The sequence below is a fragment of the Archocentrus centrarchus genome, unplaced genomic scaffold (genome assembly GCF_007364275.1).
Source record: "Archocentrus centrarchus isolate MPI-CPG fArcCen1 unplaced genomic scaffold, fArcCen1 scaffold_152_ctg1, whole genome shotgun sequence".
NCBI lineage: Eukaryota > Metazoa > Chordata > Actinopteri > Cichliformes > Cichlidae > Archocentrus > Archocentrus centrarchus.
In genome coordinates this window covers 20,833-39,539 of record NW_022060197.1, presented here as the reverse complement: position 1 = coordinate 39,539, position 18,707 = coordinate 20,833, and the positions used below count along the sequence as shown (strand labels likewise).

General features: G+C 40.5%; 1 long non-coding RNA gene and 1 pseudogene across 1 annotated transcript; both read right to left on the bottom strand.

Annotated features, from left to right (window-relative positions):
* Positions 1-10,515: 10,515 nt before the first annotated feature.
* Positions 10,516-13,439, bottom strand: LOC115775480 (uncharacterized). Its single transcript, XR_004019328.1, has 3 exons — positions 13,307-13,439; positions 11,783-11,850; positions 10,516-11,648 (listed from the first exon to the last, which is right to left on the bottom strand). It is a non-coding gene; the product is annotated as an uncharacterized LOC115775480 (long non-coding RNA).
* Positions 13,440-14,643: 1,204 nt separating this feature from the next.
* LOC115775479 (potassium voltage-gated channel subfamily A member 3-like) lies at positions 14,644-16,503 on the bottom strand (annotated as a pseudogene).
* Between the last annotated feature and the right edge of the window lie 2,204 nt (positions 16,504-18,707).

Sequence of the window (18,707 nt, the reverse complement as noted above, 5' to 3'; positions counted from 1 at the left end):
ACTAAACAAAGCCATAGCATTATCTGTCGGAGTACAGGCAGCATTATTTCAGATAGGCTAATGGCATGCAGGAATTCACCGCGATTCTCTTGTTGTGCAGGCGCATGTACCCTATTTTTTTTTTTTTTTTAAATCCAGTTTGTCTCTTCTTAAAAGGTGTCCTGAGGTCGTTCCTCTATTTCTTCATATCTGCCCTTCTTCCCCTATTTGGCTAATCTGTCCAACGGCTGTGTCATCTCATCGCGTCTAACTGTTTTTGAGCTGCCGGCTCTTCCCGTGTTTCTCATATTTCACCATAATTCACCATAGTTGAGATTCGTGGGCTGCAGTTAGGCATTGCAGTGCATACTAAAAGCTTCTTGCGCGCCTCGCCCCATCCCTCTGCGCTGCCCCCGACACTCCTGTCCTCACTCTTTCACGTTAAAGAGGAAGCATCGCCCACCGAAGAGTGGAAACGCTTTTAAGCAAAACATGCGATGCTCACTAGAGATTAGAGAATTAAAACAAGCAAACCAAAAGCTTAGAAGTAGAGAATGATCAAAAAAAAGTAACAAAACCTTTCTGACCCATTCAAAGTAGAATTTACAGGTTTTGTACAGTCTCGAATGGCTGTGTTGACATAATTTATGTGCAAATACAGTGTGTGCTTAGCAAATAGAGTTGTTGATAGGTTCTGATAATTTATAGAAATGCCTTCTATACCACTCCAATACCACAGTGGCCAGACCTATTAGGCACATGCTGATCATCTCTCACACACACTTAAAGCCCTTAAAGCACAGAAAATATATGAAATTCACATCTTTCCAACGATTATGATAGAGTCCAATTAACTGTACCTCCAGTCTTTCCTGGCTTTCTTTCTACTTCGCTTGAAAATGGGCCAGGTGGAAACCCAGATTTGTCTGCACACAGAGAGCAAGAATTGCATATAAGAGACTCCACAAACTCCCAGGGGGATCCATAAGGAATGTCCTCAAAGTTGTTCTCTCTTATGTGTTCTCCTTGCTCTGCGATTTGCTATACCGCCCAAGAAAGGTTCAGTTTATATGGAAGACACAGAGGCTGCAGCAGAAATTGGTAAGTGCTGTGAAAAAGTATTTGCCCCCTCCCTGATTTTTCATATTTGTTACACTTACATGTTTCAGATCATCAAACAAAATGTATTAGACAAAAAGAACCAGAGTAAATACAAAATGCAGTTTAAAAGGATGATTTGATTTATTTCTAAGGCTTTGGGACTACAGAGAACGACGTTGAGAGCCATGATCCACCAATGGAGAATCAACAGTAATGAACCTTCCCAGGAGTGGCTGCCCTACCAAATTTACTCCAGGAGCACATCAACGATTCATCCAGGAGGACACAAAAGAACCCCGAACAACATCTAAAAAACTGCAGGCCTCACTCGCCTCAGCTAAGGTCAGAGTTCATGATTCAACAATTAGACACAGACTTGGCAAAAATGGCATCCATGGGAGAGTTCCAACGAGAAAACCACTGCTGACTAAAAAGAACACAAAGGCTCATCTCATATTTGCCAGAAAAAAACAATGATGATCTCCAGTATATTGGAGAAAATATTCTGTGGACTGATGATTGAAAAGTTGAACTTTTTGGAAGGTTTGAAAAAGGCGACTGGACTTCTTTTTGTTTCTTGAAGACGTTTCACCTCTCATCCGAAAGGCTTCTCAGTTCTCAACCAAATGGTGGAGAGACCCAGGTATTTAAACCCCTGTGGGCGTAGTCCCCTGGAGGTGGTTATGACCCTCTATTGATCATGTGCTTGAACACATGTGCCCAGGTGTGAAGGGGGCGTGGGTCATATTTAATCAGTGGTTTCAGTTGAAACCAATTTAGGACTCCGCTCCATTGTTTCCTGTGGCCTATTGAGGTCACTGGAACAAAGGTGTGAATGGGGGTTGAGACGTCTGGGAAGGGAGCTCAGGACAGCACTGTAAGCGGGGGAAAGTTGGTGACGTAATCCACCTCCTCTGTTCAATGATGGTTGTTCACAGTGGACATAGATGGCTTCTTTCACTCCTCTTTCAAACCATCTGTTTTCCCTGTCCAAAATGTGGACATTGGCATCCTCAAAAGAGTGCCCTTTTTCCTTCAGATGCAGATGTACTGCTGAATCTTGTCCTGTCGAGGTGGCTCTTCTATGTTGTGCCATTCGTTTGTGAAGAGGCTGTTTGGTTTCACCAATGTAGAGGTCCGAGCACTCTTCACTGCACTGAACAGCATACACTACATCGCTGATCTTGTGTTTGGCGGGTTTGTCCTTGGGATGCACCAGTTTTTGTCTTAGGGTGTGACTTGGTTTGAAGTATACTGAGATGTCATGCTTGGAGAAAATTCTTCTGAGTTTCTCTGACAAGCCTGACACATATGGGATGACAATGTTGTTCCTCTTGTCCTTCCCATTCTCTGTAGTTTGTGTTTGGCCTTCATTCCTGTGCATCTTAGCTGATTTGATGAAGGCCCAGTTGGGGTAACCGCATGTTTTGAGGGCTTTCTTAATGTGTGTGTGTTCCTTATGCTTCCCTTCTGCCTTAGAGGGAACACTTTCCGCACGGTGTTGTAGGGTCCTGATCACCCCAAGTTTGTGTTCCAGAGGGTGGTGGGAGTCAAAGAGGAGATACTGGTCTCCCACAGGGGTTTAAATACCTGGGTCTCTCCACCATTTGGTTGAGAACTGAAGAAGCCTTTCGGATGAGAGGTGAAACGTCTTCAAGAAACAAAAAAGAAGTCCAGTCGCCTTTTTCAAGCTCCAGAGACTACTATGACCTGGATAACTGAGAATCTACACAGACTTTTTGGAAGGTTGGAGTCCCGTTACATCTGACAAGAAACTAAAACAGCATTTCATAAAAGAACATCATACCAGCAGTCAAACATGGTGGTGGTAGAGTGATGGTCTGGGGCTGCTTTGCTGCTTCAGGACCTGGACAACTTGCCCCCCCCCCTTCCAAAAAAAAAAAAAAGCAAGGTTTTGGAGTAGCCTAGTCAAAGTCCAGACTTAAAGATGCTTCGGCATAACCTTACACTGACTGTTCATGCTCCAAAACCCTGCAGTGTTTTTGAATTTAAACAATCCTACAAAGAAGATTGGGCCAAGATTTCCCCACAGCGAAGTGGAAGACTCATTGCCAGTTATTGCAAATACTTGACTGCAGTTCTTGTTGCCAAGGGTGGCACAACCACTTAGGTTTAGGGGGCAATGCCTTTTCCATATATGGTCAGGTATGTTTGGATAGTATTTTTCCCTTAATAAATGAAATCATCATTAATATATAAAGTAAATAGTGCAAATACTATATAATATATATATATATATATTATATATATATATATATATATAATATATATATATATATATATATTATATATATATATATATATATATATATATATATATATTAGGGGGGACTTTAATTTTAACGTTAATTTCGATTAATTAATTACGGGGAAATTAACGAAATAAAAATTTTTACGCATTTTAATCGTACTTTGCACCGTGGAAAGTTTCTCAGAGCAAGAGTTCCAGGCATACAGATTATATCGACGCACAATGTCCAAATTCAGGGGCCGCATCCTGCGAAGGACCCGGCCCACGTCCTTCGCAGCCCACGAAGACCGCAAAGGGAGGAAGTGAGCGGCTAGCCTTCATATCCGCGTCGCCTGCCCTCACCTCTGCGTAGCTCACGTGAGTGCAAAGCACAGCTGTGTAAAAGCAGCTGGTTAAACGGAGAACGAACTTTTTCTCCTTTTAATTTTAATTCTTTAATTCAAAAAAAGCTGTTAAAACAAGCATAACACATTTCAACATCAAGGAATACAGCTGAGCAAATGATTAATTTCCAACCATATTAAGACATTAATGTTGAATAAAACTATCCAGTTATGATGCTTAACTTTAATTTCAGGTGTTTGCTTATCACAGCAGCACTTCCACCCTTCGTTGGTCTGTGTAGTAGACTGGTGGGAAAATAAACAAAATTTTGAAGTTTAAGCTTATGTATATTGATTCATTCATCAACCAAACTTAAATTAATATTTATCATGTCAAATATTGAAATGCGATTAAAATGCGATTAATTTCGATTAATTAATTACAAAGCTTGTAATTAATTCGATTAATTTTTTTAATCGAGTCCCACCCCTAATATATATATATATATAGTATTTACTTTACTAGTAAAATTTGTTTGATGATCTGAAACATGTAAGTGTGAGTTTTACTTTTTAACAGCACTGTATTTGCCACTCTGATGTCAAATATAATATAGGGATTATTTATAAATGCACTGGAACTCTTAAATTTGCATTGTGTGTGAATGCAAGTGAACACAGTCCACTTCTAAATGCAGGGCAGTTGAGAGCCCAGCTTCCAACATCCTGGGTGTCAGTAGAGCAATAATTCATTATCCACCACCATGTTGAAAGCAATTTTCGAAACACAGTTTTGCTCACGGGATGAGGCAGAGTGCACTTAGAGAAGGTTATAGGATATGGGATTGAGAAAGGGTGGGTCATAGTGATGTGAGGTTTATTTAATTCTAGCAGTTATTTTGTATTTTTGTTTTTGAATACAGCATCATTGTTACATGTTAAAGTTCACTGTTCTAAACCATAAACACATTTTTTTTTCTGTAACCAAATAAAAACATCATATATCATCAGCTAACCCCACTATAAATGAGTAATCCCCCAACCCTATAAGGAAAGTTAAGCTTATCACACTGGTGTTGTGATGCCACTCCCAGAAAAACAGCTTTAGATCACAGTCTTCAACATAAAACACAGTCTCTGTTTTTTGTACTATGGTGAAGTGATACAGCATACAACAAGTGCAGGTAAGGGAACAAGATGGAAATTGCAGTAAATAGGGATGCAACAGTCAGGGCAAGGCTATGTGATCTGTTATCACAGGTTACAGTACTACACAGTGATTCAGGAGGAAACTTCTGCTGTTGTTATTTTTTTTTAAATATACTAGGGAAATATACAAGGGACATAGTGGGAATGTTGGAAAGCAAGTGTGATACACTGAACATACGCTGAACTGTCAACTCAGTCAAATCTCAACATAGACAACACACACACAAGGGGGGACTGTGCTTTTGCTGTCATTGCAGCAAGAGTTTAGAGTGATCTCCCAAGCAACCTCAGACATCAGCTGTGACCATAACTGCATATTGTTGTGTGTCACTGTATGAAAGTAGTATGTAAGTGTATGGATAGAAACATTCTGCTTTTCTTTCTCTTTTATTGTAGACCACTTTGTGTTATGTAAATAAAAAAAAAAAGTCTCTTGACAACTCCAAATGTGTCTGACAGCATCAGATCCAAAAAAACAAAAACAGAGTCAAGTTGTGACCCAAATCATAAAATTGATATTTAATGAGTTTCTTAACTGGCACAGTGTCAGACTTTGAAAACTCCTATATAAATAAAGTATAACCAGTTTTACAGTCTTGTCAGAGTTTTATAGCCCAAAAACCCTCCAGCTCAGTCTGTCTTTAGTTCCCTCTTATCTTCAGCTTGTGCCAAGTCAGAACCTAATAGGAGCATCCTATTTTGTGTTCAGCCAAGCAGGCCAGATAAAACCTGAAAGAGAAACTTTCAAATGCTTTCGAGCTATTGACCTCACATGACTGCAAGTACAGTGTAAATGTTTTTCCCTGTATCAAATATGAACCAGTGTTGTGACAGCCAGTTAATTTGTCGGAATTCTACCCAGACAACGTTTTGTTTTTTTTAGGAATGGATTTAAGGAAGTAAATATGGTGGATGACAAAACAGCAAAGTGCAGGGGTTGCACAGATCCCATTGTTTCCGCAAGATAAAAGCATGCAAATATTTTACATAACGTTTCACTGCAATGACAAATAGTTCAGCTGAAATGATTAGGAAATGATTAGGATATTTGTGTATCAGTGTGTAACTCGGCAGACCTGCACACCTAAAATCCCCACCCTTTACTATGCAGCAGAACATTTAGAAGTGAGATGGAGGGGTGGACAGTGAAAAAAGAGACCGAGTGAAGGAGAGAGGCTGTTCATCCAACTTATGACAGATGACTGCAGGGGAGGAGCTTTGTCCTGTGTGACCTCTGCTGGTACTGCAGCAGGTGAAATCTTACTAGATACACTATACACATACATGCAGTAATGAGCTGCTGTTACTGGTATAATTAACTTGCTGATTCCCTGTTTCTTTATGGCTTCAAGCTCGCAAACCTGGTAAAAGTCACATATGTATGTATAAAATCCACATGCAAAAACACTTATATATGTACAAATTTGAAAGGTAACACATAAGGTGAATATGCTTTGTAGTTTACCTCTAATGAAACTACAATTTTAAATGGAGAACAAAAACAAACTGGTTAAACTCATTTGCCTCATCAGCTTATTTTGGCCATTCATCACTCTTTTTTTCCCCCTCATTTTCTCCACCCACTCTCACGTTCCCTGCATGTCTCCCCTTGGGGTCTCTCTATATTTAGAAATCGACCTTGTAAGTTCTCTACCTGCCTGTTGAAAGCAACCATGCTGATCGTGATCACTGTTTTCACAATGAGCTATGTCCTTACCTTCAGAGTAGAGTGTTCCAGTATTGATTCTAGATGTGGTTTCACTTTCTGTTGTTTTCTCCACCTTAGAAAACAAGAGAAAATCAATTATCTCGCTGATCTGAAGGTGTGGCTTAGCTTAGAAAAGCATATAAACATATATTCTGTATGACTAGATATGTATTTCTGAATCTGTAAGGAATATATTTTTTAAAAAATCACCTTTTCACAGAGCCTCTTGGTAGCCTGACTTGTCCACTGAACATGCATTTTCACTGAGGAAATTCTGGAACTGTGGGCAGCAGTTAAGTGCTTTCTGTCTGGCCAGTTCAGCAGTTCAAATGAAGAGTTAATACAAGCCATAGTCTGTCAGCCACAAGCATCAAGTACCATTCTGTCTGCAGTCTGTCTGCATGGTTTGTGTTGTATTACTGAGACTTATGGAAAAACCATGTCATAGACGGCATTTACTCCTTGGGAAAGACAGCAAGAAAATGGTTTTAATTATGTTAGGAAGAGCATATTTATGGCAGAAAAGAGACTTGATTAGGGTGGAGTGTAACATAGTCAGCAGGAAATGCAGCTAGAGGTGTGCAGAAAATGAAAATGAAGGGGAGGGATGGAACAATAGAGGTGGAGAGGGCAGCAGATAAAGGTCACAGTGACAGTGATGAGTCATCCAGCAGAATGCAGGAGCATCTCTTTCTCTTTCCGTTAAACTATCACCCTCTCTACCATCTCTCTGTTTGTTTTGTCAGTAAAAGATTGCAAATTAACATCTTGCCCTGATTATGCTGCATACGTATATTATTCTAAATGTTCCTGTAGACCTGCGTCAGATGTGTATATATATGTATTCCTAAGACATTTTTTTTGTGAGTTTGTGTAAAGAACTGGACAAGGAGTCCTGTGTTCTCTGCTGTGCCTGTGGCTGAAAACGGGAACGGATCAGCCAATCAGCAGCGAGAAATAATCTGATTGTAGTGGAAGCATTAGCAACAGCATCATCATCCTTAGCAACCATCCTTTTCTACAGTGCCAAGAGTGTGGCTGTGCTAGGGAACATGGAAATATCACACAACTGGAAGTCACCAGAGAAATGAAAACAGCCACGCGTACTGTAGATATTGCATGACAAAGATTTAAAAAATTATTTACTTTACTATAAGTAATATATGTTGGGAAATTTTAAATCATGAGGAGTTTATTTTATATGAGTTTTTTTTACAAAGGATTTTGTCATGGTTATTTTTAGTTTTTTTTTTTTTTGTTTGTTTGTTTTGGGGCGGCGTTAAGTTTTTTTTTTTTCTAGTTTTGTTGTTTGTTCTTGGTTTGTTCCTTGTATCCCTGTTTATTCCTGCCTTCCTTGTGTTATCTTATGAGCTTTGTGTCAAGTTACTCTTATCTCCCTATTCACTTGTGGTACTCTTCCTGTTTATTTTGGCGACTGTTCATCTCTGTATCTGTGTCTAGTTTAACCTCCTCCCTAGTCATTATGTTAGTTATTCCCAGCTGTGTTCCCACCTGTTTCCCATCCTCTCATTATCCTGTGTCATATTTATTGTCTCGGCCTCCTGTTGTCCTCTTTTCTTGCTCCCTCGTGATTTTGTGTTTACAAGTTCTGTGTTTTCCTGGTAATTCTTAGTTTCTGGGTTATTTGCTCCTGTTCAGTAACTGACTATTTTTGTATTTTTTGAAAGAGCTCAGCATTAAAGCTGCTTAAAATTTCTGTCAGTCTCCGGAGTCCTGCATTTGGGTCCACATCCTGCCTGACCCACAGCACTGTGGATTTGTGTGATTAAGATTTGTCTGCTTGGTATTCTTTCATCTCATATTTGTTTAGTTGTTCCTTAAACACTACAGATAAAAATGGGGAAAAAAAAGAATCAAATTCTAAAAATCAAATTAAGGGAGAATAAGAGTTTATTTATTGTTTTTAGATGTGTGAAGACAATATTAAAGGGATTGCTTGAAATAAAGATTCTGTAGAGCTTCCTTAAAGAGTTTGGGTCACAGTTTAGCTGCCTGTGCCCCAATTTCTCCACTCACATGGCTACAACACCCAGCGATTTCAGATTAAAGCTTTAAAAAAACAATTTGCACTACCTGCTCAGCACTAAATAGCAAACAGACGGGTTAGAGACTAAGTAGAGAAGCATTCAGCAACTAATGATCCAAATTTTTTTTCCCTAAAGGTATGAAACCAAAAAGAGATCTATGAGAGAGCAAATTTTGAATTAATTTTGCCCTAAATTATGTTTCTTGTAAAAACATTAGCCTTAGAAAATGCAGTGTAAATTTTGTCTACAACTTGTTCCCTCTCATCTCAGGTGACCAAAAACTTTCAAGACCATCTTCCTGGAGATGCTGGAATGTCCTATCAGAAGTTGGCATGTTGATTGTAAAGGTTTTACATTATTTGTGTGCAGTGACAAGTCTGAGCTAACAGACTATTATAATTATAGTGGATCTGGCTCCCTCACATTAGACTTGCTGCGCACATGAACTCCCTGCATGGTGAAACCCAGTCTACACAGTATACAGTTCTAATAAACACACATACATAAACTGAGACTCTGCCAACCCACACCTTTCCCAGAAGCTGTGTACACATAAATGCTGCTAACAGTTGACATGAATACAACAGCTCAAGAGATTAGCTCTCAAATGCACCTGCAGAGGGCTGAATCTGCCACCTGCAACCCTCCCTTGTTACTATGGAGAGTTGTTGCATTAGCTCCTTGGCTGGTGTGAGGTTTTATGACATCATAGGCATTTTAGTGATTACTGCATCACTATGCCCTTTCCTATATTTAGTAATAAAAGAAGGAAACAGTGGGAAACAGACACAAATAGGCTGGAAGGGGAATTTGCTGTGCTCATGACGGCGGAGTACCAGTTTTCAAGTATTGCTTTAAAAAAAATAGTGGTTTGATATTCTTGGCCATATATTTGCCAAGGGAGATGGCAAAGTCATTAGTGAACTGGCAGGCTCTCTGCAGCAATAAAGCACACTTTCTCATACACAGCATGACAGCACAATTGCTGTAAACCCCTGTTACAATGTTAATATTTACCTCTTCGGCTGGGAGATGATATGAAGTTTTCCACTGTGCTCTTACACAGTTCAGTTCTCTTTAAGGCGCAACCAGACAATTCAGGGAGCATCTAAATGTCAGCCAATGTGAGATGTAACAAAATTTAGGAATCAGCATCTTTTCCCCAAACCAAATACAAATCCCCTTTGCTTGTAATCTTTGTTTTTAAATCTGTCAGAGGGAAGCTTCTTTTTTTTTAATATTTTCCTTCTGTTTCATTGATGCAGTACTCCTTCACAAGGTTCCTGTCTGGCCCTCCTGTTTCAGAGAGATCTCTTTGTTCTTTCTTCTGTTGTGTCAGTGTGTTTTCCTGTAACCAAAGGACTTGGAGCCAGCACTGTTATTTGCTACTAACAGACTGTCGCTTTGCAAGGAGCTTCATGGGAAACACTTGTTAAACAGTGACATATCCTGTGTGCCAACAGCATTTTTACGAATACCAGCATCCAGAATAACCCAGGAACTTACTGAATATTTCAGTACTGAATGATTAAACCATATCACTATTTTTGTCATGCTCAAAATGGCATCTTTTATGTTGTACAGGTATTGCAGTCACTAATTCTCTGCCCAGCTGTAAACGATTTGGTTTATTTTATTCTTCTAATGAATTGCCCACTCAATAGGTTTCTTTTATTGAACATATTGGAATGAGAGAAGGACAGAGAAATACCAAACACAGGTTGTTATTTTCCCCTCTGGTTAACTTAAAAACTAGAAATGTAATTTATGTACACAGAATAAACTGAACCTAAACAGACATACAGTTGCAGGAAAGTTTCTGAACCCTTCGACAATTTTGATATTTCTGCATAAATGCTACATAGCAGAACCCCTTTAAACAAATGAACCAAAAATGTAAAACTTGTTCATTAATTTATTGAGGAAAATGAGCCAACATTGCGTATCAGTAAGGGGGAAGTACATCTTTTCCCTGCAACTGTAAATGAGTACCATTTCCTTTACAATTTGGCTACTTTTCTCTCTCTCTCTCTCTCTCTCTCTCGCTCTCTCAAAAACAAACAAACATACAAATAAAATAAGACAATCAAGACAATACAACTCAGACTCTCTTTACATGGGTCATGTTTAAGACAGCACAAAAATAACACAGAACAAATACTGGAACCACAACCTTCCCCTAACAACATTTTGCCCTTTCCCATAAATCAAGAGTGCACTCTGGGAAGGAGAAATCCATCCAAAGGCATGTGTATGTGCTGCATGTGTCTGTGTTTGCATCTGCGCGAATGCCTTTGTATTGTCCTCCACCCATATGTCAAGGGAATAGCAGCAACCAGCACGTGTACATATGCGTTTGTTTTACATATTACAAATACAGAGCACACAGAGCTAACAAAGGCAAATGACTAACAGTCTTTGATTTGTATCACAGTTTTATAGCAGTAAATCATGGATGGCCTTGGCTTTTGCTAATTCTGTCTTAATGTTGGGTGGTTGTCGTCCATGATGAATATCACTTCCCAGAAAGGTGAATACAGAATGTATAACTCCTTGTATGTTCCAGTAAAGTGAAATGTGCTTTGCAAAATTGCTTTCTGTTTCCTGCATCTATCCTTTTGAAGTGTATATAGAAAGCAGTGTGGAGAAATGTCAGAGTCCATTCCAGCTGAATTCTGTCACTGTCTGAACCACTTCCGATCCTGTGATGGTTCCATTCACAGTGCATTAACTCCAGAACAGAAGCAGCTTTAAAACTGCAGCTACAAAACTGTACGTTGAGTGTCCGTTATATGCTTGTCAAAATTGTATTTTGTTGCATTTTGGAATGAGCTGTGGTCCGTTGGAAAGGGGCGGGGTGATTAGTAGGCACCACTTGTTAATCCAGGTTTGAGGGCACTGGCCATGAGCAAGAAGGCAGGGCAGGATGAATGAATCCAGAGGGATTTCTGTCTCAATTGATAACTTGGCCAATCTGGCCCCACAGGAAGACCAGAGTCACTGCGCCCCTAAATGGGAAAACAGGGTCACTTCAGGTTATAGCTAATCTTTAAAAATGATACAGCTTATCTAAGTAACTAGCAGTGATTAATATCTAATGGTCATCCATGTCACATTTACTATCATAATCAAATCAGTTTACCTAAATGGAAGGCAGTCTAATTGGTGTCATTGCAGGTTTCGGGAGGTCTGAGCAGAAAAGGGGTTCACCTAAAAGAGAAAAACACAGAAGGGAGGAAAGAAAAGCAAAATTGTTAGAGTTTGGTGGTCACTAAAAAAAAACAAACAAACAAAAAAACAAATAATAAATAAAAGCAAGGCTTCTTTTTTTCTCTCTTCTGTCTCATTAACACTCATGCAAAAAAAAAAGAAAAGGAAAAAAAGCAGCTGTGAATAATGTCTTAGAGGCGAGAGTTAAGGACAGGAAATTAACGTCTGACAAAAATGACTGTAAAACCCATGTGACCTGAGGGGACTTGAAATTAGCAGAAGTGAACAAAGTAAGAATTGAAAGGATGAGTGCACTGTAGCGTACAATGTCTCTGTTTTTGCCTCTAACACTCCATCCTCTGAGGATTGTTAGAGGCCCACAAAAAAAGGCTTCCCAATAAATCCAGTTAGATTACCAGTCGCTCCCATTTTTGATCTATCATTGCTAGAGATTTTATGTAACCTGAGAAATGAAATGAAAAGAGCAGGCATCCAGGTGATGATCAATATAGAGGTCTCCACAGTAAAAATATAAAGATGCTAGAGGTCAAATTGGAAAAGGATAATGAAGATGAAAAGATTTTTTTCTGTGGGACCTCCCACTTTGCCTTTAAGGGTATGCCACCAAATGAGACTGCCCTGACTGTCACAAGCCCTAACTGGAAAGGTACAATATAAATATTATTTATGCATAAAGCACACATTCAAGTGCATCCTAAATAGTTTACGAATATTGATACTTTCCCCAATCTTAGCTTTTGAAAGTTTTATATGTGTCTCACTCTCCTCTCTGCTTTCAATTAAGTAACCACAGTCAGGGAGGACACTGGGCATAACATAAATCGGGAGGAACACCAGTGAAACAGTGTCAAAGATAGGACTGTGACACATGAAAAAGCAAGAGTATTTTAAGACTTTTAAACCCAAGTATAAAACAGAAAAAAAAACTACTTTCCTTCCTTCCTTCCTTTTTTTTTCATAATTATAAATTATTAAATTATTGTAAAAACAACTTCTCAGATAGAGGTCACAAAACAGGCCACCTGTTCTGTTAGCAGGAGATTATGGCCAATAGGGGGCAGCACTCACACAACCTGTGTGAGCACGCTGTTGATGTTCTTATTCATTTCTTAAACAAAGTCAGCTGAAGGTGAAACACAAGCATCATGCCACTGACATACACCATTAAATCCTACATACTTAAACAGGTACATGCACACAGCTGATGAAACATCGCTACATTTTTCAATGAAAGAAAAAAGCCAAAAATCCTTCTTACATGTGAACTATATAAAGTGGGTTTATAGGGAACTGATTTGGTAGATTGAAATGACCTGCCTAAATTTGCATGTTTCTGTAAATTGTGTAAATCTACAAGCAATAAAAGCACCGATGTATGACTTATGACAAAGTGATCATTCAGAATAAGACCAGCACGACAGTGCCTAGAACTTACCAGTTTTGTCAGTGGGAGAACAGCAGCCTCTGCTGAGCGCCGACAGTAGCGCACTCAGGACAGCCAGACAATGCGCTCCCAGTCCATTCACAATTTCCTTACGCGACGCCGCTCCTTTGGCCTCTCCTGGCTTGGCAGCCATCTGTTTGTGCCTGTATCTTTTGTAGGACTGTTCACTGTTGTAATTAACAGACCTCCTTGCTAGGATTTCTTTTTGTGTCATTACTAAAGTCACTGGGGGAACTTGCTGATTAGCTGGTGGCGCTGTAATGGGAGCATTTGGGCTTGTATTTTTATGCACGCAAAGGATGATGTCCAAACATCCTTATTACGGACCGAAGACAACCCATTAAGATGAAAATCTTCAATATTGCTTCCAAGCAATCTGGGATGTTACTGTGGAAACAAGGGTGCCATGGTAACCGTGACTGGGGGGTTACCGAGGAAACGACCGTCGCCATGGAGACTGCATCACAGTGGGCTATATTTGAGGCATCCGAAAAGAGACACGCTCCATCTTTGATCATTGTTTATGTACGCAAAAAAAAAAAAAAAAAAGCTCCGTGGTTCTTCTCTGCACGTGTGTCTTGCATCGATAATGATAATGACAGTCGGCTGGTCCCTGTGTTTACATGTCGCCGTTTACGCATTAAAATAGCCTACCAGGACAATGCATATAAAGGAATTGTTGGGAATTTTTATTTTTATTTATCTACTTTATTTTTTAAGAGAGTAGCATATGGACTAGACTTTAACGCACAATAAAGGCATAGCACAAAACGGTCTAATTGGGATATTATATGCTGAACTGTTTTTCAGACATCACATGTGTTTAAACACACACACATATTTAAATGACTCTGGATATTATACATAGGCTATGACTGACGGATAACGACCCATAACGCATGTTATTACAATGTAAGTGCCCTTCAAGTAGTATACATTTGTACTCACCTGTCACAGTTATAAAGCTTCTATGTCTACCTGTTGTGAAAATATACTCACTATTGCACGACTCACAACAGGTCAACCCCTCTCACCCAGAGAAAAATAATAGGCCTAATACTCTATAAGGAGCTCTTTATCTTCTTGTAAGCGCGAATGGAACCACACAGAATTATGAATTCATACCACTGAAATGAACAATCCCGTTTCTTTGAATGGAGCACAAAGCAGCATCTCTGAACAGACAGGCTTTGTTCGTTCGCTTCTTTTTCTTTTTTTTTTTTTTCTCATCTACCGCTGGTTCCACATGCTGGTGCGCAACGGCAGAACCAGCTGTGTGTTGATGCATTACCACTTCCTGTGTTCAGGGTTATGGCTCTAAAAACTGGCTACACGTCGGTGAAAATCTTTTTGCTTATATTCACACAATTCTGCGAGTTGTTCGGGATGGTAGTGGGGAAGTTGGGCTGCTGTTTGAACGTGCTGTTTATCCCGTGCTCTTCTATTACCATGTACTCGCTCTTGCTGAGTGAAGAAGAAGAGCGAGTCTTCCTCAGCTCCTCTGTGTCTGCTAAAGGCTGGCAGCTGCCCACGTGCAGGTATTGTGCCTGCTCCTCGCCCTCCGTTTCTCTGTGGTAGAAGTAGTTAAAATTGGAGACGATGACAGGTACGGGCAGGGCAATAGTCAGCACACCAGCAATTGCGCACAAAGACCCCACAATCTTTCCCCCAATTGTCACGGGGTGCATGTCTCCATAGCCCACTGTAGTCATAGTGACAACAGCCCACCAAAATGCGTCCGGGATGCTGTTGAAACCCGAATCTGGGTCGTCTGCCTCAGCAAAGTAGACAGCACTGGAGAACAGGATGACACCGATGAATAAGAAGAAGATGAGCAAGCCCAGCTCACGCATACTGGCCTTTAGAGTCTGTCCTAAAATTTGAAGTCCCTTAGAGTGACGCGACAGTTTGAAGATACGAAACACCCGAACAAGCCTAATTACGCGTAGAATGGCTAATGACATGGCCTGCTGTCCGTTTCCTTGTCTTTCTGCCAGCTCTGTGCCCAGGGTGATGAAATAGGGAACAATGGCCACAATGTCTATAATGTTCATAAATTTTTGGAGAACGTGGCCTTACTGGGGCACGCAAAAAAACGCACTAGTAACTCGAAGGAGAACCAGATTATACACAACGTCTCCACGACAAAGAACGGGTCTGAGAAGGGGCTGATGAGATACGGGAGTGTGCCATTTATCACAGGTGCAGTGGTGATTGGATCTCTGTTCTCGTCCCTGAACTCCGGCAATGTCTCTAAGCAGAAAATGACAATGGAGATGAGAATGACCAAGACAGAGACTATTGCGATTCCCCGGGCGGGACCGGAGCTCTCTGGGTATTCAAAAAGCAGCCACACCTGTCTTTGAAATTCATTCTCAGGCAGCGGTCGCTCCTCCTCCTTTATGAAACCTTCATCCTCCCTGAACTTCTCCATAGCCTCCTCGCCCAGCTCATAGAAGCGTATCTCCTCAGAAAAAATGTCAATGGGCACATTAACAGGTCTTCTTATGCGCCCGCCAGATTGGTAGTAATACAGAATGGCATCAAAGCTGGGCCGGTTCCGATCAAAAAAGTATTCGTTCCTGAGGGGATCAAAGTACCTCATCCTCTTCTTGGGGTCCCCCAGCAGCGTCTCTGGAAATTGCGAGAGAGTCTTTAGCTGCGTCTCAAAGCGTAACCCTGAGATGTTGATGACCACCCTCTCGCAGCATTCGTGATCCGGTTCATATCGGTCCAGAGAGTGGTGGCCCGGTAGAGCCGCTGACTCTTCTAACATGTTGTCACACGCCACAACCGTCATCACGTCGGCTTCTGTCTCGGTGTATCCGTGGTTCACCAGGTTGTTGCCCCGGGTTTTGGTTGCGCTTGGCGGGGGTGATTGAAGGAGGCTGAGGTGGTCGTCCATGCGCGGTTGAAGACGCATACAGGGCGGCCGCCTCGCCCCCTCCGCGGACCCCGGTCAACCACAGCCGTCGCCACCACCGCCTTGTCTCCTCTACGTCTCTCTCACTTTCTTCTCTCGCTTCACTTTCACTCCCTACTGTTGCTGTTCCCGCCCACGAGGAAAGATCTGGGTTTATAAACAGGCCTTCCACCCGCCCACGACACGCCAGCGCTGGGTACCTTCACCCACTTCCTCCAATCGCTGGGCGCTCCGATATACAGAAGAAGCAACAGACGGGCGTCATTCAGCACCGTCGTTTGGGCGTGCCCACCTTCCTCTACCCCTCTCCCCGTCTTGTAGACACGAGCGCTGACACACACACACACACACACACTTGGCGAGTACAAATAGTCTCATTTTAAACAAGGTCATTGCCCACAGATGGGATATTTTCAAATAGGCTGCTCATGAATATATCACAACTTAATTTCCCCCCCAAAGTATCATAAAAGATGCACCAGGACCAGAAATTAATCAGGGTGTGCCCTGGTAAAAGCAGGTGCGTTTGGAAGTAAACCATTGCACCGTAGACGGTTCGCGACAGTTTTTTATTTTTTTTTTAATTAGGCACAAGGGAAATGGTTAACGATTGGTAGCCCGTCTGAAATCTGAGAGATAGTTGATGCCTGCGTCCCTATATCCGGGTGGTCCGTGTTTAAGTAATGATGAACGATCAGTGAGGGCGGGGATGGGGATGGGAAAGAGAGGAGGGAGTTCATTCAGGTCGATGTGTGAAAGGAATACACAGCAACACAATCAAAATTAAATAAAATATGTGGTGAAAAGCTTAAAAAAGAACTAAGTGCCAAAGTACTACTAATTGTTACGACTTTAAGGGACACGCATCTCACATCATATCATATTTAAACGTTATGGTGAATGTCAAAAGGGCAGTTACAGTACACGGCATTGTCCTGGGATGCTACATTTGATCATATATTATCACATCCCTGCCTTTGTCATATAAAATGGGATTTTTTCCACTCTTCTCATTTGTAATATTCTTTTGTTGAATGTAGCAATAAAATTGGCCGTATATATGACATATGGGGATATGAGTGATTGACAAGCGAACACATATACAGATACTGTATTGTATAATTTCACTGTAGAGTGTCAAAAGTTGCAGGGATTGTCGTGATGCCTCTTGAAGGTTGCTGTCCGTGGTACTGAATTTGGGGTGGGGGGGGACCAATATTATATATATATATTATATATATAATATTGGTATATATATATATTAAATGTGGAACAATACTGTGGAACAATACTGTCACATAATAATCAAAAACTAAGTGATTACACTCAAATACTCTTGCAGACAGTTTCAGTACCATGATGGCCATAAAATAACTAGCATAATGTCTAAAACATCAAAGAAACAACAAAAATGAAACAATAACTGAAAATTGACTGAAATTTAAAGAACAAATTGAGCATTTAGAACTTACAACATAAATATTATATAACTGTCAATTTTATTTTGTAGACATGTTCTCAATATGTAGCAGAAGAAAATCAAACAAAATTTTATTTAAACTTTAATTTTTATCATTGTCTGATGTGAGGGGAAACATTCAGTCCCCGTTATCAGATACTCTGCTGTAGCAACTCATCTTTCTTCAGCCTTTGTAAAAACAAAACAAAACGAAACAAACAAAAAACACTGTAATATTTGCTGGGGATGATTGAACTTAAAATTTGGCTTACCAACTGCACATTTAATTCATGTTTGTATATCTTGGGGAGGTTCCCGTTCCCAAATAGTGCAATATGGTGGTGCATTGGTTAGGACTATCACCTCATCGCTGGAGTGTTTCTGTTTAGAGTTTGTTTTTCCTCTGCCTGTCCTTGTACTCCTGCTTCCACCCACAGTCCAAAGACATGCATGTTATGTTAACTGGTGATTCTAAGTTGGCTGTAGGTTTAAGTGTGAGTGTGAATGATTGTCTGTCACTCTGTGTTAGCCCAGAAATAGACTGGCAACCTGTCCAGGGTGTACCTTGGCTTTCACACAGCAGGATAGCTATGAGGTCACAAAGTTTGCCCAAGCTAAATAAACTAAAAATGTTTCAAAAACACATTTTGCCCTTCATTACTTGGAGATTTGTCAGGCTGCTTATTGCTGTCTGTTTTCAAATAAGAATAATGGAAATGGACAGAAAAAAGTCCACTTAGGATACACATGGCCTGCTTATTTATTTATTGTTGTTACCAAATATCTGCTTGACCATCTCTATGATGCAGGTACAGTAGAGACATTGGAGAGGATTTCACTCTATCATTGAAAAGATCAAAGACCGGGAAAAGGTTAGAAGAAATGAGGACAGTCCCTAAAGGAGAGGACATTGTGCTGGTTCACACTTCTACAAAGAGCTGCTCCGGATTTGGGGATAAATGTAGAAATGAAAGAGCACTTGTGTATACATCATGTGTGTGTGTGTGTGT